This window comes from Saimiri boliviensis, chromosome 4 (assembly GCF_048565385.1).
Source record: "Saimiri boliviensis isolate mSaiBol1 chromosome 4, mSaiBol1.pri, whole genome shotgun sequence".
NCBI classification, from domain to species: domain Eukaryota; kingdom Metazoa; phylum Chordata; class Mammalia; order Primates; family Cebidae; genus Saimiri; species Saimiri boliviensis.
This window is the reverse complement of record NC_133452.1, coordinates 156,733,083-156,745,877: the sequence shown is the minus strand read 5'-3', so window position 1 is coordinate 156,745,877 and position 12,795 is coordinate 156,733,083.

Sequence of the window (12,795 nt, the reverse complement as noted above, 5' to 3'; positions counted from 1 at the left end):
CATGCTATGAGACTAGGATCTGAAGAAAGATCGTTTGCTTAGGAGGTTTCTTTCTCAGAAAGTGCTGATGGAGGAGAATGGGACGTTAGGCAGGGAAAGGAAAGAAGGAAACCAACATGGGACACTCTGTGGAGTGATGAGGAGGAAGCTGGGGTATGGATCCACTGAGTCTCCTTTCAACAACTGAGTGCATTTCACAGAGGTGTTAAATCCCAGATCTGCACATGGCCCAAGCACCTTTCAGGAGACAGAGACGTCCTCAGGCAGAAAGTGGCAGGTTCTTGTAGTAATGAGATATCAGAACGCTGAGTGCTGAGGGGATATGGACAGGAGACCACCATCTGCTACACTGCAGCTCATCCACTAAGACTGCATGAGACTTCTTTCCAAAAGCCTTGCTCAAATTGAGATACATGATGTTAACCTCATTATCCATATTTATTCATTCAGTTACATTTTTCAATTTTTGCTAAGTACTGTAGATACAATGCTATTATCTGGTGCTCTATTAAATGAGTGACCTTGTCCAAAATTGTTATTTATCTTGAAACTTAATTTTAATAAGTTCATTCTGAACCCTAATGACATCTGCTTATTTCTTACTAATCTTTTGAGAGTTTGTTGATAATACTCTTTAGAACTAACACAGGTTATTAGAAACCTATAGAACCCTTTATCTTTATTAATTTTCATAAATCAATATTCCCATTGTTAAGTTTTATTTGATCTCTAAATTTTTCAAGACCTTCAGCAGCATTTTTGAGATTTTTGACAGACTAGATATTTTTCTATGCCAAATAAACCAACAAAGAAACTAAACTTGCAAGGGATAAACCTAACAAACATCCTTATAAATAAACGTGCAACTGAACATAAGGAACCAGGATGCTAAAACCAGAATATTTAGCAGGCTGTAAAATGTTGGCTTTCTTGGGGCTATTTGTTAATCTCAGTAGTTAGGAGACTTAAATTGTAATGGCATGTGATAGTAATGCTTGGGCTCACACAACTTGGTGACTTGAAACCACCCCCCTATCAGGATAAATCCAGGAAATTTCAGGAGGCCACACCCTTAGTCAAAATTTATCTAGATAAATATTTTCCTACTAGGAAAATAAAGATTTTAAAAAAAAGGTTCTGTCTCATCATTGAATCAATGTAAGATAAAAATAATCTTCTCAATCATTTGAAACATGCTTACTTGGGGCTCAAATATACACTGTCAGCATGATCTTAAAAACCCTAAGGCAAGGAATTAATTTAACAGTCCTAGATTCGTAGCACCCCTGAGTCGATCAGAGGCAAATGTGCATCCTCTCTGGAGAAGTGTACCTTCCAACCCAAGTTCAGAGAGTTATCATGGATAACTTATGGATATAAGCTCCCTATTCAAAATTAGAAAACATACAAACCACTGTGAACAAAAAGAAACAACAGTAGTATCAGATCACCTAAAACGTCAAATGTGGAATTATTAATAACATTTACTATTAACATTATTAAAATTAGAACATGAATTTAAAAAGAAAGAGGCAAATTAGTACTTAAAAAAGGGATTTGAAAATGTATTGAATGATGAGTTAGTACATTAGATCCAGCTGAAGAAATCAATTGCAAATTGGAAAATGCAGAGAAAGAAATTGCTTAAACAGCAATTTAGAGAGAGAAAGAGATGAACAATATAAAATAAGGTTAATAAATATAGTGAATAGAACAATTGAACAAGATGTACATTAAATGTTGTAGAAAGAGAATACACAAAAAATGAGGGAGAGAAAATACGGAGATAATCACTAAAATTTTTTGAAGAATTGACCAAAGGCAGATACTCTCATATTTAGAAACATAACAGATCTTGAACAAGATATGTAAGAATGAAGTCATACCTGCAAACATCACAGAGAATCTGCAAAACATAGAACAAAATGAGTCTTGGTAGCAATGAAAGAGAATTGGAGTTTACTTTCAAAACAATGATAAAAACCTAGTGACACACTTTTCAAGAGCAATCATAAAAGCCAGACGACAGTAGAATAAGTTTCAGCATGTCAATCACTCTCAACCTAAAATTACACACCAAGCTAAACCCTTACTTGTGAAAGACCGCAAAATAAAGAAAAGTAGCAGAAATTGTACCATCACACAGCCTCTCTTAAGGGACTTCTAAAGTCTCCACATCAGACAAAAGGAAATAGAACCTAGAAGGGAAACTTGATGCCTGGGCTGCTGTGAGGCACAGCTCTGGATGCTGTTCTTCAGAAAGAACGCAGTGTGAATGCTGCCGCCTACCACTGTGCAACCTCACAGAATTTTCATAGATTTAAGTACAGGGTGGCAAAAAAAAAAAAAAAAAAAAAAAAAATCAGTAACACATATCTAATCTCAAGAAACATCAACTGTATTTTTTTCTCTTTCTTTTGAGACAGTCTTGCACTGCTGCCATGCACCAGGCTGGAGAGCAGTGGTGTGATCTCGGCTCACTGCAACCTCCACCTCCCAGGTTCAAGCAATTCTCCTGCCTCAACCTTCGGAGTAGCAGGGACTACGGGCATGCACCAACATGTCCAGCTAATTTTGTGTGTGTGTTTCAGCAGAGACGGGGTTTCACCATGTTGGCCAGGATGGTCTTGATCTCTTAACCTCGTGATCCACCCGCCTTGGCCTCCCAAAGTGCTGGAATTACAAGAATGAGCTACTGCGCCTGGCCATCGACTGTATTTTTAAAAAATAAGCATAATAATAACTACGCTTGGGATAAAGGGTAATCAGAATTAAAACAATGAAAAATAAAAACACTTAAAATGGAAGAAGGTGACCAGGGTGGGTTGTTTTTAAGACAAATATCTGAGTCAAAAATATAAAATAAGCATAGAAAGTTAGAAACCGAATGTATTACTTCTAAACCAGTAGATGAAAGTAGAGAGGGTATGTTTCATGAGTCCAAATTAAAGGAGTGGAAAAAGCATAGGAAAAAATGCAAGGTGATAGTCATAATCCAAATATATCATTATTCACAATTAATATAAATAGACTAAACTCATGAAATTAAAAAAAAAAAAAAAACCTGGAATTCTCAGAATAGATTTAAAACCACAAAATTCAGTTCTTTGTTATTAAAGGAGACACACCTAAAGTATAACCATATAGAAAGAATAAAAATAAAGTAATGAAAAGACAAATGCTATTCAAAATAGAAGTTGGTGATATGAAAATAGGTAACTTCATTATAAATATAGTATTAGGGACAAAGAATAACTATATAACCATTAAAGGCATATTTTAGCAGAAATACAGTAAATAATTTGAGGCTGGGTGATAATGATGTGTCAGTGTGGGTTCATCAATTGTTACTCATGTATCACTCTGAAGGGGATGTTGGTCATAGGCGAGGCTATGTATATTTGGTGGCAGTAGATGTATGGGAAATCTCTGTACCATCCACTGAATTTTGCTGTGAACCTAAAACTACTCAAAAAAGAGGAGAGGAGGGCAGGGGAGGGGAGGGCAGGAGAAATCTATTTTTAAAATACTTGTGGAAAAGAATCAGGACAGAAATTACTGGGCATTGTAATTGCATGTGTGCTAATTAAAAGTATTTGTACATAAAGAAAGGAATTAGCTGTCAAGCCATTAAAAGGCATGGAAGAACCTTAATATATACTATTAAATGAGAGAAGTCAATCTTAAAATGATGCATTTTGTATCATTTCTACTGTATGATATTCTAGAAAAGGCAAAATTATGAAGACAATGAAAGCATTAGTGATTGTCAGGGGTTACAGGAGAAGGGATAAATAGATCATTCACAGAGTATTTTCAGGGCAGTGAAACAACTCTGTTTGATACCATAATGGGGGTATATACACATTATTCTGTTTTTCCAAACTCATAGAATGTACAGCACCAAGAGGGAATCATAATGTAAACTATGGACTTCAGGTGACAATGTAGGTTGACTGTAACAAATGTACCACTTAAGGATTTTGGTAATGGGGGAGGCTATGTGTATGTAGGTATGGGGAATAGATGGGAACCTTCTGTACCTTCTGCTCAATTTCATTGTGAATCTAAAACTACCCTAATTAATAAAGTTTATTTTAAAAAGGGAATAAAGCCATAATCATTAACCACATTGATTAAGAAGTGAAAAACCCACCTATACCCCAAATAATAATGATTAAAAACTAAGGCAAGATAATTATTATGTGGCTTTAAGCAAGCAAAGTTAAAGTACTCTATTGTCTTCTGGCTTTTGTAGCCTCTAGTGATAAGTTGGTTGTCTTTCTTATCTTTAGTCCTTTATGTCTTCTTCTCTGGCTGCTTTTAAGATTTTCTTTTTATCATTGATTTTCAGAAATTTGATTATGTGTACTATTTTTCTTTGCTTCCTCTAATCTGCTTGCAATGAGTTTCTTCGATCTGTGGGTTTCTAATTTTTATCAAGTTAGAAAACAGTCTATTATTTCTTCAATATTTTTTCTGTCCCCCATTTTTCTTTTCAACATCTAGGATATCATAAGTTAGACTTTCTGATGTTTCCCTAAAGGTTACTAATGCTCTGCTCATTTTTTAAATTCTTTTTTCCTCTCTGCTTCATTTTGGAGATATTCTAGTGCTATGTTTTCAATGTCACTGATTTTTTTTCCTGCAAGTTTTAATGAGCCATGAACCCAAGCCAGTGTATTTTGTTATTCCAAGCATTTTAGTTTTAATTTTTAGAAGTTTTGTCATTTCATATCTTCTGTATCTCTCCTCATTATACTTATGCTGTTCTCAAACCTTCAGGAATATAGAGCATATTTATAATAGTTATTTTAACATCTTTGTCTGCTATTTCATAATTTCATTTATTTCTGGGTCTAAGTCTATCAATTAATTTTTCTCTGAGTTATGGGTCATAATTTCCCAATTATTTGTATATCTGCACTTTTTTGGATACTGGACACTGTGAATTTTATGTTGTTGGATATGAGACTTTGTTGCATTCCTTTAAATGGTACTGACTTTTTCGTCTGGGAAGCAGTCAGACTATTTGGCTTTTAAGCTGGTTTAGGTCATGTCCAGAGCAGCCTTTATTCTAGAGATAATTTAGCCTTCTGAATAGTCTACTCAGTGCCTCCTTTATTATGAAATCCCTCCACTCTTGCTGACAAAAACAGAATATATTTCCAGAGTGTGGTTAGCTTCAGGAAGTGTTCCGCCTACTCAGCCCCAATGTCCAGCCTATGTATATCCAGCCTTGGATTATTTATTCTCATGCACGAGCAAATCAGTACTCCATCAAAGAGTCAAAGGGATACCTCTGCATATCTTCCAAGCTGTCTTTGTAAAACTCCCTATGCTCCACCAAAGTCTCCCTAAACTATAATCAATGTCTCTAAAACTCAGTCAGATTCCTTGCTTTTAATTTGTTTCCTCTCTCCCTGCACTGCAGAGGGAATATAGCCTCTGGTAGTAAACTGAAGTAATTACATAGTTTACCTTGCAATCAGGGCTAATAATCCTGATATCATGTAGTATCTGAAAACAACTGCCTTATATATTTTGTCTAGTTTCCTAATTGGTTAAGGTGAGAGAGTAAATCTGGTCTCTTTTATTTCTTCACAGCCATGTTTAGAAATCTCTTACCTTAAATTTTGAAAAGGAATGATTTTGAACTGTATAAAAGATATTTTCTTATGTTTGTAATGGTGGTTGCATTGCATTTGTGGAGATTGATTAAGAAAACCATTAAGCATTCTCTCACAATGTAGGGCTAGCATATATAAAATAATATATTCCATGCCCATCTCAAAGAATGGATTGATACTAAATTAAAAAATATTTCCAGGCCTCATAAAATAACAAACTATATTGGCTAAAATATACAGATTATAAATATGAATATTTCCAAGTGTAGAGTTCATTGCAGCATTGTGAGTTTTGAATGACACTCAAATTTTGTTGGGGAAGAAAGATATGTAAGTTTATATATCTCAAGCAAAACTTGACTTTTTTAACAACAAACAATGCAAAAGCATGCAGACACTTTAATCATATTATCATAACTATTTCTAGGTGAATAAAGAGTGTATTCTTTAAATGTGCATTGTTTAAATATGTGTCATGACTAAAACTTACATAAATTTATCATAAAATTGTCTTTAAAAATTTCCCCAAATTGTTGGCTCTTGGTCTGTGAAACATTTGAAATGTTCATTTACAGATGCCAACTATTTTTCTACATACCAGTGGTCTCAGAAACGTGAACTTTGGTATAAAATTTTAGTGGGTAATGAATACTCAATATGTAATACTTTTACAGATTTGGGGCTTTTTTGTAAAATGTATCCTTCAAAACATACAACAACAACAAAGCCTCTTGCTCATAAAACCAAGACAGAGTTTCATGAGTTTTATAAAATACAGACAAAACATTAGCATTTTCAGGTATATTTCCCAATAGATATTACAGAAAAATATTGCCAACACCAAAATATTTGAACATGAGTCTTGATTAAAATTCACTCTTTCTTCTAATGCACTCCTCAGATTCCAACAGAGCCTTAACACCCAGTATTCACAGTATTTCAAGACTCTCACATGTTTTAGTTTCATTCTTGATTTTTTCATCATTACTTAGAAAACATAGTATGCCAGATTTAAACATACGAATATAATATTTTGAATTTTCTGTCTTTTACATCTTAAATGCATTTTTGTGGTTTTGACATTAATATGCATACTTTTAAAACTAATTTGATATGTCTTCAATCTCTTTAAATTTTGCTTTCAAAAGTCACTGCCATTGTGAATCTAAAATGTCATAGATTTTTCTGCCTCATTGTTTGATATTTTCAGTTGCTTCTACACATTTTTTGAAAATTAAAGAAAGTCATTTATAGCAAAATGCATATATGTATTATATCCAGCATTAACACTTTCTTTGCCATTATGTGCTATTACATAATGATATAGTAATGGGGTTATTTTCATAACTGATATTATATATCCTAAAGGCCACAGGGCTTCTCTTATGGCTCCAAAGATATTCTTGCTACCTGTGATTCTGGTCTATTAGGCATTATAATTATGTAATTATATGTTATTTAAAGACTATCTTAGGTACTACATAGATTAGAATGGTTCCTCTGAAGCAGTTACAAGATCTGTTATGTAATTACATAATTAAGTCCATGTAGTAAAAATCTTTATAAAACTCTTTGGAAAAATAAATAAATAAACAGCCTGCACTGGGGCAGCAGATGACTTTGACTGCAAATAAGAAGTAGAAGGAAAATGGTAATATATAACAAAGGTGTCTCAATACCAGTTTTTATATTGTGATTGCATCCCACAAGGAATGCTCCAGGGAGCTCGATCTGGCCCCTCAGTCGTCCAGAACGTTGGTCTACATATGGTTTTATTAGTGCTACTGCAAGACAATTTCCCCTTTGTAAACTTTATATTCTACCTTCCTCAGAGACACTCATAAAATCAGTATGGCTTGGAAGCCAACAAAAAAGATAAGAGGTGACTAAGACACTAAATAAAATGAAAGCTCTTCATATTGTTATTTTATATATTTTTAAGCCAATTAAATTCTGTCACATCCTATGTAGCCCAAACTTAACTACCAACTACATATAGTAGATTTTTAAAGTAGAATTCAAGCAAATTAAATAATCAAATTTGGAGTTTGTACACAACCCAAAACTCACAAAGATAATACTTTTTAATCATCCATAGGCAATAAAATTCAAAGGCATCATGTTACTAATAACCAAACTATGAAATTTATAGCGTGAAAGTTGGCCTTTCTTCTAATACTTTGCATGAAAGAAAGAAAAATATATCAATCTAACAAGAGACACTTCCAGGCAAGAAGTATTTACCCATTAATTTTCCCTTTGTCAAAACATCTCTTCTCTTAGATCTACAAATACCCAAGTCACTTCAGCCCTTGACTTGTATATTGTACTCCATTGACTCTCAGTGACCACATTATCAGGCTTCTTTCCATTCTCTTTACCATCGACCCCATGTAAAACCTATGTCTGCATAATTCTCAGTATCACTTCTCCACTCCCATCATCAATTAATTTGGAATGCTATCTTCTATGACTATCTTTCTAGCGATTTTAAGAGTGTCTTCTGAAGAAGGTAGAAAATGAAGTTTACAAAGAGGAAATTCTCTTGCAGTAGCACTAATAAAACTATATGTAGAACAAGGTTCTGCACAATTGAGGGACTATCATTAATAACTCCAGTGTTTAATTCCTGCTAATTTTCAAAGAAGAAATATTTCAAACCAAAGAACTGTTCTTCCTCTGTATTAATTCATCACACTGGTTTTCTATCACTGCATAACAAACTATCCTGAAACTTAGTGGCTTAAGCACCAATTTATTGTTATCTCCCATGGGTCAATGAGTTGACTGTGCTCACTGGGTACTTATTGCTTCTGTTATTTCACATGGTCATGGTTAGATGGTGGCTAGGGCTGGAGTTATCCGAATATACGACTAGACTGGAATGTCCAACATGGCTTCTACACTCACATTTCTCTTTCTCCTTCCCTCCCTCCTTCCTTCCTTCCTTCCTTTCTTTCTTTCTTTCTCTATTTATTTTTAAGACAGAGTCTCACTCTGTCACCCAAGCTGGAGTGCAGTGGCGTGATCTAGGCTTGCTGCAAATGCTACCTCCTGGGTTCAAGTGGTTGTCCTGCCACGGCCTCCTGAGTAGCTGGGATTACAAGTATCCACCACCACACTCAGCTAATTTTTGTATTTTTAGTAGAGATGGCATTTCACCATGTTGGCCAGGTTGGTGTCAAACTCCTGACTCAAGTAATCCACTCGCCTCAGCCTTTCAATGTGCTGGGATTATAGGTGTGAGCTACTGTACCCAGCCTACACTCCCATTTCTGGAGCCTCAGCTGGAGGACAAATTGGGAGCTGACATCTCCCTCCACGTGACCTCCCTACATGACTGTCTTAGGATCCCTCAGAGCGTGGCAATTTCAGAGTGAAAAAGAGCTCCTCACTCTTTTTGTGAGACAGAGGTGAAAGCTGCCAGTCTTCTCATGCCTAGCCTCAAAAAGGATGCAATGTAGCATCACTTCCATCATATTCCATGAGTTACACAGGGAGAGGCTACAGAAGTGTGGAAGTGTCTGGAGATGTGGTTCCTCAGAGAACTGTATTTGGATAAATGGACAGGCCACACTCATCTAATACGTTATCTAACTCATCAAACATATGACAAAGCAGGTGTATAAGCTAGGAAATATGATACAGCAAGGTATAAGGAAGTGACAACATCATTGAAATTGCTATTATAAAAATTTGTAATGTGACTGAGCATTTGGTTTGGTTGAGCCTACAGATTACTCTGGCCCCATGAGGTTGAAGCAAATCAACTTAGACTCTCACTCCATAGTACTCAAATAAATTCCAGATGAGTTCCAGTTCCTTAAAAATTATCTACACCACCACAATTCTCTAGCAATTAAAGAATGGCATCAATTTTTCCAACAAATAGTATTATAGATACACACACACACACACACACATGCACACACACACATACACACACACACACACACACACACACACACACACACACACATACACTGCTGGCAAGACTATGGTGAAATGATCCTATTCATACCAGGCTGAGGAATTACAAATAACCACAACCTCTTTAGGAAGAAATTGACAATATGTTCATCTTGCTCAACTCAGACATTTCATTTTTGGAATTAAGATAATTCAAGGCTGGGCACGGTGGCTCACGCCTATAATCCCAGCACTTTCGGAGGCTGAAGCAGGTGGATCACGAGGTCAAAAGATCCAGACCATTCTGGTCAACATGGTGAAACCCCGTCTCTACTAAAACTACAAAAATTAGCTGGGCATGGTGGTGCACACCTGTAGTCCCAACTACTTGGGAGGCTGAGGCAGGACAATTGCTTGAACCCAGGAGGCAGAGGTTGCAGTGAGCCGAGATCACGCCATTGCCCTCCAGCCTGGGTAACAAGAGTGAAACTCCGTCTCAAAAAAAAGATAATTCAGAAAATAAGTTGAACTACAAAAAAACTTTTCACACAAAGATATTTATTCTAAGATTATGTATAGAGGTAAAAAAACTGTCAGCAACATAAATGTCCAAACATAGGAGAACAGATAACCAAACAATAATAGGTATAAAAGATGAATTTTTATGCAGTCATCTATAATTATGTTCCTGAATATTTTATAATGATAAGAGAAAGCCGAGAGTTAACATTTATTAAGCACCTGCTATATGTCAAGTACATATAATATGTGATTGCTTAACATACTTAGTCATTTGCTTTTTTAATAGCTCCCTAAAGTGCATATAATTATCATATTCATATTTGGGGAAAGAAAAGAGATGTGAAGAAGCTAAATCACATTCCCAAGTTTGCAAAGATGGGGAAATCAGGATTTGAACACACACATTCCCTTCACATTTATACATTTATGACCATCTTGCTGTATCGCCACTGATGAATGGCACTAAGTAAAAACAACCAACCAATAGACACACACACATACACACACACACACACACATAATCACTTTAGAAATAATGCAAGTGCAATTAGTTTACAAAATAAAATTCACAGAAAGCAATAAGATTGAAAAGATGTAAACTAAAATACTCATAATGGTTGCCTTTAGATAATGGTACTCCAAGTCGTTTTTCCCTTCTCCTTTATATGTTTTCAAGATCCTCTAAAATAAACAAGTTTTTTTTCAGTCCCGTAGGGAACACAGAATTCTTTTTTCAACCCTGAGCAGCTGTTTCTTTTTATGCAGATAAGGCGGTCAGCTATACACATATCTATCACAAATAACCTGGGGATATGACATATTCACAGGAGCTAGTAAGGTTGCAGCTAAGAAAGGAACCTGAGGATGTCCTGAAGAGTTAGAAAGACAAATAACACTATTCACATGATAAGCAGTAAGCAGGAAAAATCATTCTTTCCAAAAGGAAGATGGTTTGAATAAAGGCGTCTGGCAGAAAAAGATTCCAGGAGCTTCACCAATGGTTACAGTGCAAAAGGAGTCCCAAAACTCCGAGAGTCTGACTGAATCGGATTTACTAATGCCCGGAAAGAACTAAGACAGAAGCTTTTCTGGCCTCCGCTGTAGATTACAAACAAGCTATGTCACCAGCCCTGGGTTTCTTTGAAATTTTGACTGCTTGATTGGTTGATGAACATTTACCTTATGCTATACACAAATTTCAACAATGTAATTGATTAAAATATTAACGTTTATCACTCTAATAAAAACTTATTTTCTAAGAAAAGGTATATTTGTTTTGCTGCCAGCTTCCATGAATGCAGACATGCTGGGCTTTTCTGTAACAGAAGCCTTGTCTCCAATTGCTGTAGTTGGCTGGGCGCAGTGGCTCACAACTGTAATCCCAGCACTTTGGGAGGCTGAGGCTAGGAGTTCAAGACCAGCCTGACCAACATGGTGAAACCCCATCTCTAAAAAAAAAAAAAAAAGAAAGAAAGAAAAGAAAAGAAAACGTATTTCGAGTAGAAAGTTGGCAAGTCTTTATTTTCTCACTGAGTAAATCTGACCATTTTAGTCTCCCAGATCCCAGCCTTATGGCAGTTTATCTGAATCCGAAGGTGACTAGGAATAAATAAATAGGTCTGTTGATATTAGCCTGACAAACCCAAACCTTTGCTGGCAGCCAGTGTCACAGAGCCGTACATAAGTGACAATGCAGTGAGAGGTTTGCTGCATGATGCCTCCCTGTACTTGCCTAGCTTCCTTGTTTGATTACAAGTGGGCAACACCCAGGAAACCAGGTAACTAGATGGCAAATCGCCAAGAGCTCATCCCAACTGTTAGATTTCCTCTCCCTTTTCAAATGCTTTTGTTTTTGTTTTTGAGACAGGGTCTCACTCTTTTGCACAGGCTAGAGTATAGTGGCCCTGTCACAGCTCACTGCAGCCTTGACATCCTGAGCTCGAGGGATCTTCCCACTTCAGCTTCCTGAAGAGCTAGGATTACAGGTTCACACCACCATGCCCACCTCATTTTTGTATTGTTTGTAGAGACAGGGTTTCACCATGTTACCCAGGCTTGATCCCAAACTCCTGGGCTCAAGCAATCTGCCCAGCTCAGACTCCCAAAGCAGTAGGATTGCAGGTGTGAACACTGTACCCGGCCCAAATAATTTTTTGAAACGTCAACTAAAAGATAACTGTAGCCTGGTGGCAGGTCAGTAATGTACTCAATTCTAAGGTAAATCAACATAAGATGAGCTTCACATAAAGCTTATTTAACTGACTAATAGTGAGGAAAGGGCAAGAAGTTTTATTCATATTCAGAAAAGTTCACATCAACAGAACAAAAAAATACTGTGATTTGTGCAGCTCATATCTTTACTTGTAGGCTTTTTCTTCTATGAATTGCTATTTAAATTGAATTTCACTTGGTTCCTTTAGCAAGGATGGAAGGAAAATTGTTCATCCATATGCAAATATGGTATAGACTAGTGTTCTGCAGCATGGTACACACTCACAACATTATAGATCCAGCTTAACATGCCTTGTGCACTGGCTTCTCACACAACAAACAAAGCTTAGGACTCTTCTCTGGCCTTTGTTTCATTCAGATCAATTTTATGAAATGGACACACCCCAAAAAGTTGGAAATCTGAATCAACCCCTATTAAATAAACAACATTCTGACTGGATGTGTTGGCTCACGCTTGTAATCTTAACAATTTGGGAGATGGAGCCGGAAGGATCACTTGAGC